This window comes from Notechis scutatus, chromosome 2 (genome assembly GCF_049901735.1).
Source record: "Notechis scutatus isolate UNSWTSFEM ecotype Mainland chromosome 2, rNotScu1.2, whole genome shotgun sequence".
Classification (NCBI taxonomy): domain Eukaryota; kingdom Metazoa; phylum Chordata; class Lepidosauria; order Squamata; family Elapidae; genus Notechis; species Notechis scutatus.
Window position 1 is genome coordinate 27,791,101 of NC_142010.1, and position 14,518 is coordinate 27,805,618.

Consider the following 14,518-nt stretch of genomic DNA (forward strand, 5'->3'; position numbering starts at 1 on the left):
TATCTAGCTATCATCATCTATCATCATCCATCCATCATCTATCTACCTACCTACCTATCTAAACTTCAAAATAATTTTTGGGGTGTTAACATGTCTGGCACTGCCTGGGTGAAGCCGACTCTGAGACACATCATTCATTGTCACCCTTGACCCTGGTTTTCCCCCACCCCCTGGGTTTATCATAATTCATATTCTCCAATGAAACACGTCCATAGCCAAGAGTCATCAATTATTTTCTCCAGTTAAATATTTGCACGGCAGAAACCTCAGTCACCTAGTTACTATCTTTGAAAAACTATGTATGGAATGCACTTTTGATTTCCAAGCTGCCACACTACTCTTTCAAACCTCTTTCCCCCTCCCTTTCTGTTGACAACTCTAAAAGGACCATAGAAATATTTTATGAGTTAATTCTTGATTTGATTTTAATCTCCCTTGGGCATCTAATAGATCCTTGTATTTTATTATTTTGCTTAAATCTTGTCTGTTGGGATGTATCATGGCCTCCATGGTTGACAACCAGTGTGGTATTCTTGTGTAGTGTTTCTTTTTTATTTTTCTCCATGTTTGTAGTAATGAATCTCTTATTTGATGTGTTTTACTCTTTTTCTCCCATAAATACATGTGCCAACCTTCATAGAGGTCATGACCTTCTATCATTAATATTCATTTATCACTTAGTTTAATCCAATACTTAATCCAATTCAATATCGCTACTTGGTAGTAAAGTTCCCAGTCTGGTAGCTGAATTTTAATTTGATGCGTGGTTCCCTACCCAGCCAGACAAATTTTGGTATTATTTTATTTAATTTGTTAAAGAAGACTTTCCTTAATTTTATTGGGATCATTTGAAAAAGATACATTAATTTAGGTAGGGTATTCATTTTTAATATTGCTACTCTGCCGAGGATTGATAATTATAGTTTCGCCCATGTTTCTAATTCTTTCCTAATTTGTCCAATTAATTTAGTGTAATTATCTTCTTTTAGTGATGAGCATCTGGCAGATAGCCATGTTCCTAAATATTTTATTTTCTTCCTGCTCTGTAGTCCCAATTTATTTTGTATCTATATTTTTTGATTTGCTGTGCATACAATTATACGTACATACATATAATTCTCCTAATTTGGGTAATTCCAAATATTTACTCTGATTTTTTTGGATATGCATTTCTTGAAGGCATATCTTGAAAATCAAATCAAGAATTAAAAGAACAAGGAATTACATTTGATTGGTGGCCATATCTCCAAGTTCAAAACAAATACAAAACAGATTCAGAAGAATTTGAGTTTGATATGGGACAAAATCAATTGGGTAAGATATTAATTAGACCAGAGCAAAAATTTATATCCAAAGCTTATAGACACTTGCTAGATTTTAGGATAGATGAAGAAAAAGTAAAAAAATATGATGACAGCATGGGTGTGGAATTTCGGTTATAATATAAATTTAGACAAGTGGGAAAAATTATGGAGTATAAATTATAAATGAACAAATGCCGCAACATACCAGGAAAATTTATATAAAATGTTCTATCAGTGGCACTTAGCCCAGAAAAGATTAGCCAAGATATATCCGAATGCCAATCCAAAATGTTGGAAATGCCAATGAGGTGATGGTAACTACTATCACATGTGGTGGCTATGCTCTCAGGCCAGGACCTATTGGAATAAAATTAGGAAGTGGACACAAGAAATTATTGGATGCCAAATTGAATTCAAACCAGAAATCTATTTACTTGGGATTATTCAAAAACAATATCCGAAAAAGAATAAATATTTAATTTTACACATATTGACAGTGGCCAGAATAGCTTACACACAAATGTGGAAAGAGCAGAGGATTCCAACTGAAGAGTTAATTATACAAAAAAATAGCAGACTGTGCTGGGATGGACATGCTCACACTTAAAATGAGAGAGAAAGAAGAATCAGAATATTACTCGATTTGGTATAGATGGTATATGTGGCTAGAAAAAGAGAGATAATAATTAGAAAAGATCAGGGGTGGGATTACCGGTTCGCACCGGGTCTATAGAACTGGTTGTTAATGTCACCGGTAGTTCTTAGAACCGGTAAAACCAACCCCTGGCTGGTCCCGCCCCTCTCTGCCGCTCCTGCAGGTCAAAACAGATACTAAAGAAATAAACACATAAATTAAAAAAGGAAACTTACCAAAAATGAGGCGGGCAACTTCTTGTTACATTGTTGTTGTTATACATTATCTGTTTCTGCTTAAATCAATATATAGCAACATCAATGTAACAAAAAACTCCATGCATACATAAATGGAATATTTTTTAATAAAAGTTTTTTATTTCTTTAACTCTGGCCAGGTCTGAGTTGCTTCAATATATCTTTACTGCCATTTCATGGGACACTCACCCCAACAAGAACAAGATGAATCCTGATTACAAAGCTTATTTCCCACTGGAACCAAAAGGGTGAACTAGGCACTGATCAACAAAATTGCCTTGTTCTTTTACAATGAGAGGACAACCTGAGGCTATCATTCCTAGCACTTGAAGGTCTTTTACCATTTTTCTCGTGGCTTCTCCATTTCAACAATAAGCCATGGTGCATGGACTTAGCCCAATGAAATGGCTCACAATCCTTTGGAAAAGAGAGAAAAGACATAAATATTTCTCTCATCCTGTTGTGCAACTTTAGCTGTGACAAAAGAGCTTGGTTGATAATAATTCTCTTTCTTTCAAAAGTCGCAATTTTCTGCACGATGACAGACTTCTTAGGGAAATATACCCAGCTCACAATCTTCACGTTACCTGCTAAACCTCCATCCAGTTTGGTCCAAGTACAGTTCGAATATGGAAAGATTGAAAAAGGGATGAAACTAGAATGGGAACATCCAGAAATTTTAAAAGCAGTAAACATGGCAACTTATCCCTTTTTGTTCTTTCTTCTAGTACAGTGGTCTAATTTGCAAATAATCCTGTTTGGGAGAACAGGTTTTACCACTAAAAATTAAAAAGAAAAGTTCAGCAAAATTTGTCAATAATATTGACAATTCATGTACTGGAAATGTTATACTTATGGAAAAAATATATGTATTTTCCTATTATACCTAAGAAATTATAGAACCAAAGAGACTCCATCTTTGTTCTTAATGTGACCTTTTAGAAAGTTATCTGAACATTTATATAAGAATATCATGTTTTTGTAACTTGTTATTCTGCAAAGTTAAAAATATTATGTTCTTGGCTGAAGTGGGGTTTTTAATTTGGCTTGAGATTTCATGTCAGAAATACTAGGCAATTGTGACATTGTTTTTGTGATGGAAGTCCCTAGAAATCCTATGTGTGAGAAACAGGAAGGATTATGTAACCTTTTCTATGTGATATACTATAAATGTTTGCAACCACCTTAAAGGCGGTGTCTCCTTTCCCTTACTTGTTTGGAGTAGGGGTCCTATTTGCAAATATCTTTAATAAAGCTTATGTCAACTAAAAAGATACTCCTTTGGTTTTTTTAGCTGCCAGAAAAAGGGAGTGGTGGAAAACAAGGCATTCTTGAAATGCTTCGAGAATCACCCTGGCAGCCCAAAGTTGTTGGAGCATAAGAAGGTTATTGGAGAGCATGATGGATGACTCTTGCAGGTGGATGTGTCCCATTGGAGGAGTCACATCCAGGGGGTTGGGGAAAGACCAGGGTCAAGGGAGAAATGTATGATGTAATTTAGTATCGGTTGCAGCCAGGCATGCACCAAAATGGCAACTTCTAATAAACCAATTTACTTTTCTCTGAGATGTGACTAGAGACTTTTGATTTGAATGAAGATGAATTTGTTAGAGGCATGATAGCTTTCTTACTCATCCTGGTTATCAAGTCTGTTATTTTTATACTCTCATCTCACAGGGAAAAATGATAATTGCCAAAATTTGTCAGCTATAGGAACCATTCTAGAACAGATCACAGATAAATTACACAAATGAAGAGAGTATTTATAAACTCATTGAAAACAACAGAAACTCATTGATTACCAGAAAGCATGGATTTATCAAAGAAGAAAGTTCCAGGCTAATATTTTCCCAGAAGAGTAGACTGAAACATATCCAGACCAGCTAATTCTACATTATCGTAAGGTTTCTGTCAGATTAATTTTATTTTCATATATGTTTTATACGGCTTCCCTTAAAAAAATAAACCCTCCTTAATCACTAAAACCTGACCCAAAGGTGCTTTTTTCAAGAGGCAACTGGAGTTTCTGGTTTTTCTTTGAAAACATTTCACTTCTCATCTCAGAAAGTTCTTCAGCTCTGACTGGATGGTGGGGAATAGAAAGATTTATACTCCTTGCAGACAGCTGGTCAAATCCTAGTAAAATGGAATTGCATATTTAGTGTTTTTCTGGGGAGAATGGTCTCTCAGGGTGTTCTGACCCACACCCTTTTCCGACAAATCAAACACAATCCAAAAGGAACAGAAACCTTGTAATGCTTTTACAAAATAATTAGCTGTGATAAGCACAAGCCTTGTCAAACTGTACAAAACTTGCCAAAGGATAACAGACAAGAAATAATTAGCAATACAAAAATGTCCAAATACAAACTCAGGATTATAGAATGTCCACGAGGCTGCAGTTTCAAAACGTCTTTGCCTTCTGCAAAAAATGTTTGTTTCACAGCTGGCTTTTATCCTCTTGAGGGAGGGGCCATTACCTTGCAGCCTTACTCCTGAGTCACCCGTGCTGTTGTAACTGCTCTTTCCTATGAGCAAACCTGCACGCACTTGGCACAGGCTCCTCCTTTTTGAAAGTCTCAAATGATGGTGCTCCCACAACTTCCATGGGCAAGGTGTTCCATTGGTTGATTGTTCTCACTGTCAGAAAGTTTCTCCTTATTTCCAGGTTAAATCTCTCCTGGTTCAGTTTCCATCCATTATTCCTTGTCTGGCCTACAGGCGCTTGAGAAAATAGAATGACACCTTCTTCCCTTTGGCAGCCCCTCAAATATTGGAAGACCGCTATCATCTTTCCCCTGGTTCTTCCCTTTACTCGACTAGCCAAGCCCAGTTCCTGTAAACATTCATCGTATGTGTTCCATATCAACAGACTTGAAACCCTGCGTTCCTATTGGTTCAATTAACCGCTACCTGATTGGACAACTCGAGCGACTGTGATTGGCTCGCTAAGAGTCTGGCGCGATTGGTCAATACCAAGAGCGGGAGACTCAAAGCGAAGTCATTGGCCGCTGAAGCCCCGGCGAGCTCTATAAAAGAGCTGCCGCGGCTGCTATTCTTTTGAGCTGAACTGACTGATAAATAAAGAGCTGTTGTTACTGAACCGGAGTCTCTCGTCTTTGTGAGCCCAACCCTTCGAACTTAACAGTATGTTTTAGCCTCCAGCCCTCTAATCATCCTGGTTGCTCTTCTCTGTACTTTTTCTAGAGTCTCAACATCTTTTTTATAGTGTGGTGACCAAAACTGGATGCAGCACTCTAGGTGTGGTCTTACTAAAGCTTTATAGAGTGGTATTAGTACCTCACTTGATCTTGATTGTATCTCTCTGTTAATTAGCTTTTTTGGCTGCTGCTGCACACTGCTGGCTCATATTTAGCTGGTTGTCCACTAAGACTCCAAGATCCCTCTCATAGTTACTGCTATTGAGCCTGGTTTCACCCAGTCTATATGTGTACTTTTGGTTTTTCCTGCCAAAGTATAAGACTTTACTTTTCTCTACATTGAATTTCATTTTGTTAGATACGACCCAATGTTCTAGTCTGTCAAGATCCATCTGGATCTTGAGCCTATCTTCTTGGGTGTTAGCTACTCCTGCCAGATTAATATCATCTGAAAATTTGATAAGTTCTCTTTCTATTCCCTCATCTAGGTTGTTAATGAAGATATTGAAGAGTACTAGGCCTAAGATGGAACCTTGTGGCTCCCCACTGCTTACTTCCCTCCATGTAGATTTAGACCCATTAAGGACTACTCGTTGAGTACAGTTTGTCAGCCAGTTGCGAGTCCATCTAGTGGTGGTGCTATCTATTCCACTTTTTTTTTAGCTTATTTATTGATTTTATTTATTTCTTTATTTATTTGATTTGTCGATCGCTTATAAGATAATAGGTTTAAGCATAAACATAGTTATGAATACATGAAATGGATACATATAAGAAAAATAAAAAGAAACAATAAGACAGGGACGGTAAGCATGTTGGTGCTCTTATCCCCGCCCCCTACAGATCTCTTAGGAAAGGAGTGAGGTCAATAATAGACAGTCTAAGGTTAAAGATTTTGGGGTTTGGGGAAGAAACCACAGAGTCAGGTAGAGTATTCCAGACATTGACCACTCTGTTGCTGAAGTTGTATTTCCTGCAATCAAGTTTGGTGTGGTTAACCTTGAGTTGGTATCTATCGTGTGCTCTTGTACTGTTATGGTTGAAGCTGAAGTATTCATTGACAGGTTGCAATGTATGATTTTATATACCATACTTAGATCAGACCGAAGGCGGTGTAGTTCTGGGTTTTCTCGTCTTCTGAAATATTTCTGGACTTTCTCAACTGTGCTAATATCAGATACTAATGTGCATTCCAGACTGATGAGCTGTATTCAAGTATTGGTCTAGCAAATGTTTTGTATGCTCTAGTTAGTAGTGTGATATTACCAAAGAAAAAGCTACGTAGGATTAGGTTAACAACTCTTAATGCCTTTTGGGCTATGTAGTTACAGTGGGCTCTAGCACTTAGATCATTAGAGATGACTACTCCAAGATCCTTGACAGAGTTTGGATCATCAACAAGGACTTGACTATTCAGCTTGTATTTTATTTTCTGATATTTTTTTTTGCCAATATGTAAGACAGAGCATTTATTTGTTGAGATTTGAAGTTGCCATTTGTTTGACCATTCTGATACATAGTCAAGGTCTTTTTGTAGGATAGCAGTATTGTCTGTGGTGTTGAATAGCTTTACATCATCAGCGAAGAGAACGCAATTACTCTTAATATGATCACAGAGGTCATTTATTTAGAGTATGAGGAGAGTTGGTCCTAGAACACTGCCTTGGGATACACCAATGTTGACAGGTACAGAATTTGATAGGGTGCTCTCAATTTTGACCATTTGTTGTCTGTTTGACAGGAATGCTTCTATCCAGTTATGCAGGTGTCCAGAGATAGCATAAGATTTTAGTTTTAGTAGTTGTTTGTCATGTACCACTGAACCATAGGCTTTACAGAAGTCTATGTAGATTGCGTCTATTGCTTTGCCCTGATCGAGCTTACTAAGAAGTAGGTTGTGGTCTACTTTGTTGAATGCCTTGCTGAAATCTAAATATATTATGTCTACAGTATTTTGCTGGTCTACTAATTTAGTCACTATGTTGAAGAATGAAATAAGATTGGTTTGGCATGATCTGTTCTTAACAAACCCGTGCTGACTGCTCGTTATTACTTTACTTGTTTCTAGATGTTGGCAGATCTGTTTTTTTATTATCTTTTCCAGTATCTTCCCGGGTATAGATGTTAGGCTGATTGGTCTATAGTTTCCTGGGTCTGTTTTTTTCCCTTTTTTGAAGATGGGAACCACATCAGCTCTTTTCTGGTCCTCTGGTAGTTCTCTGGTGCTCCAGGATTTTTGAAAGATATGGTGCAGTGGTTCTGAGACGACCTCTGCCAGCTCCCTTAAAACTCTGGGATGCAATCCATCAGGCCCCAGTGATTTGTGTTCATCAAGATCTATTCAGTCCTCTATAAAGGCAGATAGATTAACTCCACAAAGCATCCATACAAAGTCCTTTTATTGATTCATCAGGCATCCACATAATAACTCACAGTTATGATGAGATTAATCTCAATGTCCAATTCTTTGCATAGCTGCATTTGATGGTGTAAAAGAATAGTAATCTTTCATCCCCAAAATGAAGGGGCAAGGGGTTGAGGTAGCATCATGCTGCTGGGTTCCAGGCAAGAGTGAAGAATCCTCTCCCAACCCATCAAAGGTCAATTCAGTGACCAATCAGGGTTATAGATGTGGCCACATGACATGGACTACATTTCCCAGGATACCTTGACTACATTTACCATAATGTATTCCCTTAAGGGGACAGCTCCCAATTCCTAACTAACTATGCCAATTCCCATTAACTAAACTGGCTGGACAGCACAAGTTCAGACAGGTGTTCCCTTACTGTTTTTTTTTTTTTTTTCTTATTTTAACTTTTATTTCTGGTCTGTCTTTTACAGTTATGTTTTTGGTGGGTTGAGCTATAGTTTCTTTTTATGTGAAGACCGATGCAAAGAATGAGTTAAGCAGTTCTGCTTTCTCTCTGTTGTCTGTTACTTCCTTGCTGTCTTCTCTCTTTAGTGGACTGACTGTTTCCTTGATTTTTTTTCTTGTTATTTATATGTTGGAAGAAACTTTTTTTTATTATATTTGACTTTTGTTGCAAGTCTTTGTTCATTCTGAGCCTTTGCTATCCTGACTTTGTTTTTGCAGATTCTGGCTATCTGATGATATTCTGCCTTAGTTGTATGTCCTTCTTTCCATTTTTTGTACTTGTCCTTTTTTTCTTTCAATTTGCCAGAGAAAATCTTTGTGCAGCCATGCTGGTTTCTTCTTCGATTTCTTGTTTTTCTTTCTCAGTGGTATTGTGCTTGTCTGGGCTTCTATGATCATACTTTTCAGAGTTTCCCAAGATTCTTGAGTTGTTTTTCCATTTAGGATTTTCATTCATGGAATCTTTCCCAAGTTCCCTCTAAGTTTATTAAAATTAGCTTTCTTAAAATCCAAGACTCTGGTATCATTATGTTCTATTGCTTTTGTTTGTATTATGTTGAATTCTAGTATAACATGGTCACTCTCACCCAAAGTTCCTGTAGTTTCAACTCCCTCTATCACTTCTTCTCTGTTTGTAAGAATTAAGTCCAGTATGGCTTACCCTCTAGTTTCACCCTCTACCTTTTGGACAACAAAGTTGTCAGCTGGGTTGGTTAGGAACTTATTTGATTTCTCACTTGGTGCAGTATTAGTTTTCCAATTGATATCAGGATAATTGAAGTCTCCCATTACTATTGTTGTGTGTTTCCTGCATATGTTTGTTAGTTGGTTGGCAAAAAGGACATCTATTTTTTCTGCTTGATTGGGTGGCCTATAATATACACCTATGGCTATGTCATTCTTTTTTTCTTTTATATTGACCCATATGCATTCTAGGAGGTTTTCATCCTTGGTTTCATACATTTCTGTAGCAATATAGTGGTCCTTTACATAAAGTGCAACTCCACCTCCTCTTTTATGGGGTCTGGGTTTTTTGAATAGTTTGTATCCTCCTACCAGTATGTTCCAATCATGGGTTTCATCCCACCCAGTTTCTGTTATTCCAACTATATCATATCTACCTTCATGTATTCGTAGTTCGAGTTCACCCTGTTTGTTCCCCAGACTTTGTGCATTTGTATATAGGCACTTGAGATTTTTATGTCTGACACTGTGTTTACTGTCTACATAATCTGTGTTGTGCCTGCCTGCCCCTACTTTCTTGCATGGTATAGCACTCACTATTAAATGCTTGGTTTTGGTTGACAGCAAGGTCGATAATCTTACTTGCACAAACATCTATTTTGCATGCACTGGTATCCTGATGAATTTTAGGTTGCTGCAGACAGAAATGTTCTGTATCCATTAATTCTCTGTCCCCGCTGTTCAGTTTAAATGTTTATCCAGGAAATCTGTGAATGTAACGCCAAGTAACTCAGTCCCTTTCTTTGATGGATGCAAACCATCTCTTTTGTACAGTTTTTTATTCGACCAGCTGCAAACATCATGACTAATAAAACCAAAGCCTTCCCTTTTACACCACTCCTTTAGCCACACATTAAACTCCACTACATGCTGGCCTTTCCCTTTTTGTTCCTTGTGTACTGGTAGAACCTCTGAAAAGATTAGCCTACAGCCTATATTACTAAGTTCATACCCCAAGCTCTGGAAGTCTTTCTGAACAGAAAGTACATTCTTCTGGGACAGATCATCTCAATCAACCAATGGAATAGCTTGCCCTCGGAAGTTGTGGGAACACCAACAGTTGAGACTTTCAAGAAGAGATTGGACTGCCATTTGTCAGAAATGGTGTAGGGTCTCCCGCTTGGGCAGTGGGTTGGACTAGATGACCTATAAGGTCCCTTCCAACTCTGATTATCTGTAAATCTGTAAAGTCCATTGCAATCTCCTCCCATGGCCTCATCAACTCCGCTCCCATTTGTAGCAGTCCATGCAGTTTTCCTGTTCATTTTTTCATTGTGGCACAGATGGTGCAAATTTTCACATAATTGTCTATGTCTTTCTTTATGCCAGGCCACCAGAACTGCTCTGAGCCAAGTGTAAATACTTTAAGAACCCAAAGTGGCCTGCCAGTTTGGCATAGTGGCTTCTCTGAAGAACTAGGGTGCGTAGGGATTCCGGGACGTAGAGTTTTGTCCCCTTCCATGCCAGGTTATCTCTTCTTGTCAAGGTGTGTTGATTGTCCAGGAACCAGGGGTCTGCTAGCAGTTTGGTTTTGAGTTTTGTAGTTAGGTCGTCTGTGGGTTGGTCTTGCCAATCACACTGTTGTCGTCTGGTGGTTACTTGGGCAGCTACTTGGGCAGGGGTGATGATGGCGTTTACGACCTCCTCCCTTTCACATTTGTACTGTGGCATGTGGGAGAGGGCATCAGCCAGAAAGTTCTTTCCCCACGGGATGTGTTTTAGCACGAAGTCGAATCGGTTGAAGTATTGAGCCCATCGGACTTATTTGGGTGATAGTTTTCGTGGGAGTCCTAAGGGCTTCCAGGTTTTTATAGTCGGTCTACACTTCAAATGGTCTCTGCCCCCCTTCCAGGAGGTATCACTAGGTTTGCAGTGCCCATCTCACTGCAAAAGCCTCTTTTTCCCATGCAGCCCATCATTTCTCTGTGTCTGTGAGCTTGCTGTAGGCTGCAGGCTTCCTTGGTTTTTTCTTTGGAGTAACACTGCTCCCACTGCCACATCACTGGTGTCTGCTGAATGATGATGGGGTTATTGGGGTCAGGATGCTTCAGTACTGGTTCTTTTGCAAACAGTTCTTTCGATATTTCAAATGATTTTGGGCAGGTTAAGTCCCACTGTAGGTGTTGTCCCAGGCGGTGTTTCATTCCTGGACTCCCTATTTTTAAGAGGTCCATCATGAGTTTGGCAATCCTTGTGAAGGAGGGAATGAATTGTCGGTAGAAGTTTGCAAACCCCAAGAAGCTTTGTAGCTGTCTGTGGGTACGAGGGGGCTGCCAGCCCAGAACGGCTTGTACTTTGGCTGGGTCCATCTCTATGCCCTCATTGGAGATTTGGTAGCCCAGGTAGTAGTTCAACTGTGTGAAGTGAAATTCACAGTTTGACAGCTTGACATACAGGTTTGCTGCTAGAAGTTTTCTAGTACCTGGTGGACTAGGGGTATGTGGTCGTCCATCGTCTCAGTGTAGATGAGAATGTGGTCCAAGTAGACAAGAACCCTCTTATAAAGATGTTCATGTAGCACCTCATTTATTAACTGCATGAACACTGCCGGGGGGCCCTTTCATCCAAAAGGCATGACCTTGAATTGGAAGCTCTCTAGGGGGCAGTTGAACACTGTTTTCCATTCATTTCCCTCCCTGATGTGGACTCGATAGTATGCTTCTCTGAGATCTAATTTGGTAAAGATCTTCCCTTTGGCCAGGTGGGACATCATGTCCTTCATGAGCGGGAGGGGGTATAAATTGTGTATGCACAGACCATTGATCGCTTTAAAGTCCACGCATAATTTCATAGTTCCATCTTTTTTTTCTTTTTTCTTTTTTCCCCCAAAACTAAAGAGGATTTATTTGAAGGTAACATTCTATGTCCAGCACTAACCTGGGCATAGCCAACTCTGAGATACGTAATTCACTGTCACCGTGGATCCTACTCCCCCCACCCCCCGGGTGTTTCATCCAATGAAAAAACGTCCATAGCCAAGAGTCATCAATCATGCTCTCCAATTAGATTTTTTTGTGGCAAAAGCTTCAGCCATCTAATCAGTAAGAAAATATGAATGGAATGTACTTTCAATTTACCCTGTTGCTTGCTCTTTGAAACTCCCCCCTTCTTTCTGTTGTCAACTATAAAACGTGTATACAAAATGTTTTATGAGTTGACATTCCGCTCCTCCCTGCGTGCCCTAGGATGAAGAGGGAATGGGCCTGGGTCTTCCTCTGAATGCCCATCCACCCTGTATGCTTCCCCAGTTTCCTCCACAACCACCAGAGCCACATTCCCATTTTCTTTCAGCTGTTCCACCTCTCCCTCAGAGTTAGACTCCAACAGGGGCATGACAGGTAGCAGGAGAAACCATGATACCAAAAAACCACAGTTACAACTTTGGGGGCACTATTCTGCAGTGATTGTGATTAGTTTCCTTTCCTTTATTGTCATTGCACCTCATACAATGAAATTAAATACCATCTTCAGTGTACATTATGACTATGAAAATAAACACAAACATACATCCTTCACATTCTATACATTGAATTGAAAACCCCTGATATTGCATTAATATTGAACTATACAGTAGAATTCAACAGAGCTACTGCCCTGCCCAGCAGGGTTGTTACAAAATGTGGCTAGACCGACGGCTCCGTGGAAGGAAATCTCTATGGACTTTATAGTAGAGTTACCCGAGAGCACCGGAAACACGGTTATTTGGGTAGTAACCGATTTGTTTTCCAAACAAGCACATTTCATACCTTGCTCTAAGATTCCCTCTGCAAAATCGTTGGCTAAACTGTTTATACTACATATCTATAGATTGCATGGCATCCCTGAACGTATTATTTCTGACCGAGGGGTTCAGTTCACCTCGAATTTTTGGAGGGAGTTCCTGAAGTTAATAGGCTCCGCCCAGGGCTTAAGCTCCACCCACCACCCCCAAACCAATGGGGCTTGTGAGAGAACTAACGCAGTGCTAGAACAATACCTCTGATGTTACATAAATTATCAACAGGATAATTGGGCTGACTTATTGCCATTTGCCGAAGTGGCATACAACAATTCTGTTCATAGTAGTACTGGGTTCACCCCTTTTAAAGTGGCGTCGGGACAAGACTTTGTACCCATACCTGAGCTTCCTCGTGAAAGACCTAACATCCAGTCGCTAGATGAATGGATATCTCAACTCCAGCTTAATTGGCCAGTCGCCCGTAAAGCATTAGATGACGCACATCAATCTCATAAGAAGCTTGCAGATAAAAAGAGAACTCCACAGAAGTCCTATCAAGTGGGTGACAAAGTTTTCCTGTCCACCAAATACTTACAAACTACTCAAAAGTCGAAGAAACTTGGTCCTAAATATGTAGGCCCTTTCACGATTGAATGGATCATGAATCCTGTGACAGTCCAATTGACATTACCAAAAACTCTTCGACGAATTCATCCGGTTTTCCATGTTAGTTTGTTGAAACCTGAACACACTTCTGATCTGAGACCAACCCAGACTGATCCTCCTATACCATTGCTGATTGAAGGTGAACAACATTTTGAAGTTAAAGAAATTTTGGACTCTCGAAAATGGAGGGGTCGCCTGCAATACCTCATAGCTTGGAAACATTTCCCTTCTTCCCAAGCTGAGTGGGTCAATGAAAAGGATGTTAGAGCCCCTAAGTTGATCAAAGACTTTCGCACAAAGTATCCTGATAAACCCTAGAAATGTATTTGATTGTTAATCAGTATCTTTTATGTTTTTCTTTCCTCTCTTGCAGGACTAATGTCCTTTTTCTAGGAGGGCCGAATGTCAGCCTTCAAGATCTTCTACTACTGCTTTGCATCTTTTGGCTGCCATAAGTAATGGGGGGAGGAGGAGGGATATGGTCTGGGAAGAGAGCTGGAGGTGTTACATTCTTGTGTTGTGTAAATGAGGAGTGGGGGGAGTATAAATTCCTGCTTTTAGGTTTCTATTTCTCGCTTAGCTTTCTTTTCTCTGCGCAGCTGCAAACCTTTATCAAAATATGCCAAGGTCAATGGACAGAGGCCTCATCACCACCTGAAGATGTCCACATGATCATATTCAGAACTTCTAATTGGAAGAATCTTTTGAACTATGGGGGGTGGGAACAACTTCATCACTTTGTATATGTGATCTGCGCGCCTAAATTCTCAGATTCAGAATCCTATTTGATGCTACCACTTCATTTTTCAGTAAAAGAATTCTTTTCTCTAATTTATGGAGTCTAAGTATTTCTTTCTTGGATTTTGAATGGAGCACCGACTGACAGCTGAGTTGTTACAGAGGTCAGTATCCTGTTTGTGGAACTCTTTGCTAAGTGCAACATTCCTAGCATTCCTAAAGCTAGTCTTTAGATCTTCAGCTCTGCTTTTAAGCAGAGAGGAACCTTGCTTAGTACTGAAGCAGTGCAGACTCAGCTAGCCGATGGCAGGAACACAGGTATCTAACTGAATCTGTGATTCTGTGAGCAACTCAATCTGCCTGCCTGCTTTGCCTGATTTTGGTAAAAGTTGCTCTTTTTCTATAAAAAATATATATC

The 14,518-nt window shown here is 39.5% G+C and overlaps 2 protein-coding genes across 2 annotated transcripts in view; one reads left to right on the top strand and one right to left on the bottom strand.

Moving 5' to 3' along the window:
• LOC148131965 (uncharacterized) overlaps window positions 1–14,117 on the top strand; it is a 114,046-nt gene extending 99,929 nt beyond the window's left edge. The window contains exon 9 of the mRNA XM_087953818.1: window positions 13,756–14,117. The gene's annotated coding sequence lies outside the window, so the exon portion shown is untranslated. The remainder of the gene's footprint in view (window positions 1–13,755) is intronic.
• Window positions 1–14,518, bottom strand: part of LOC113432072 (vomeronasal type-2 receptor 26-like) — a 492,433-nt gene that overhangs the window by 367,594 nt on the left and 110,321 nt on the right. The window lies entirely within an intron of this gene.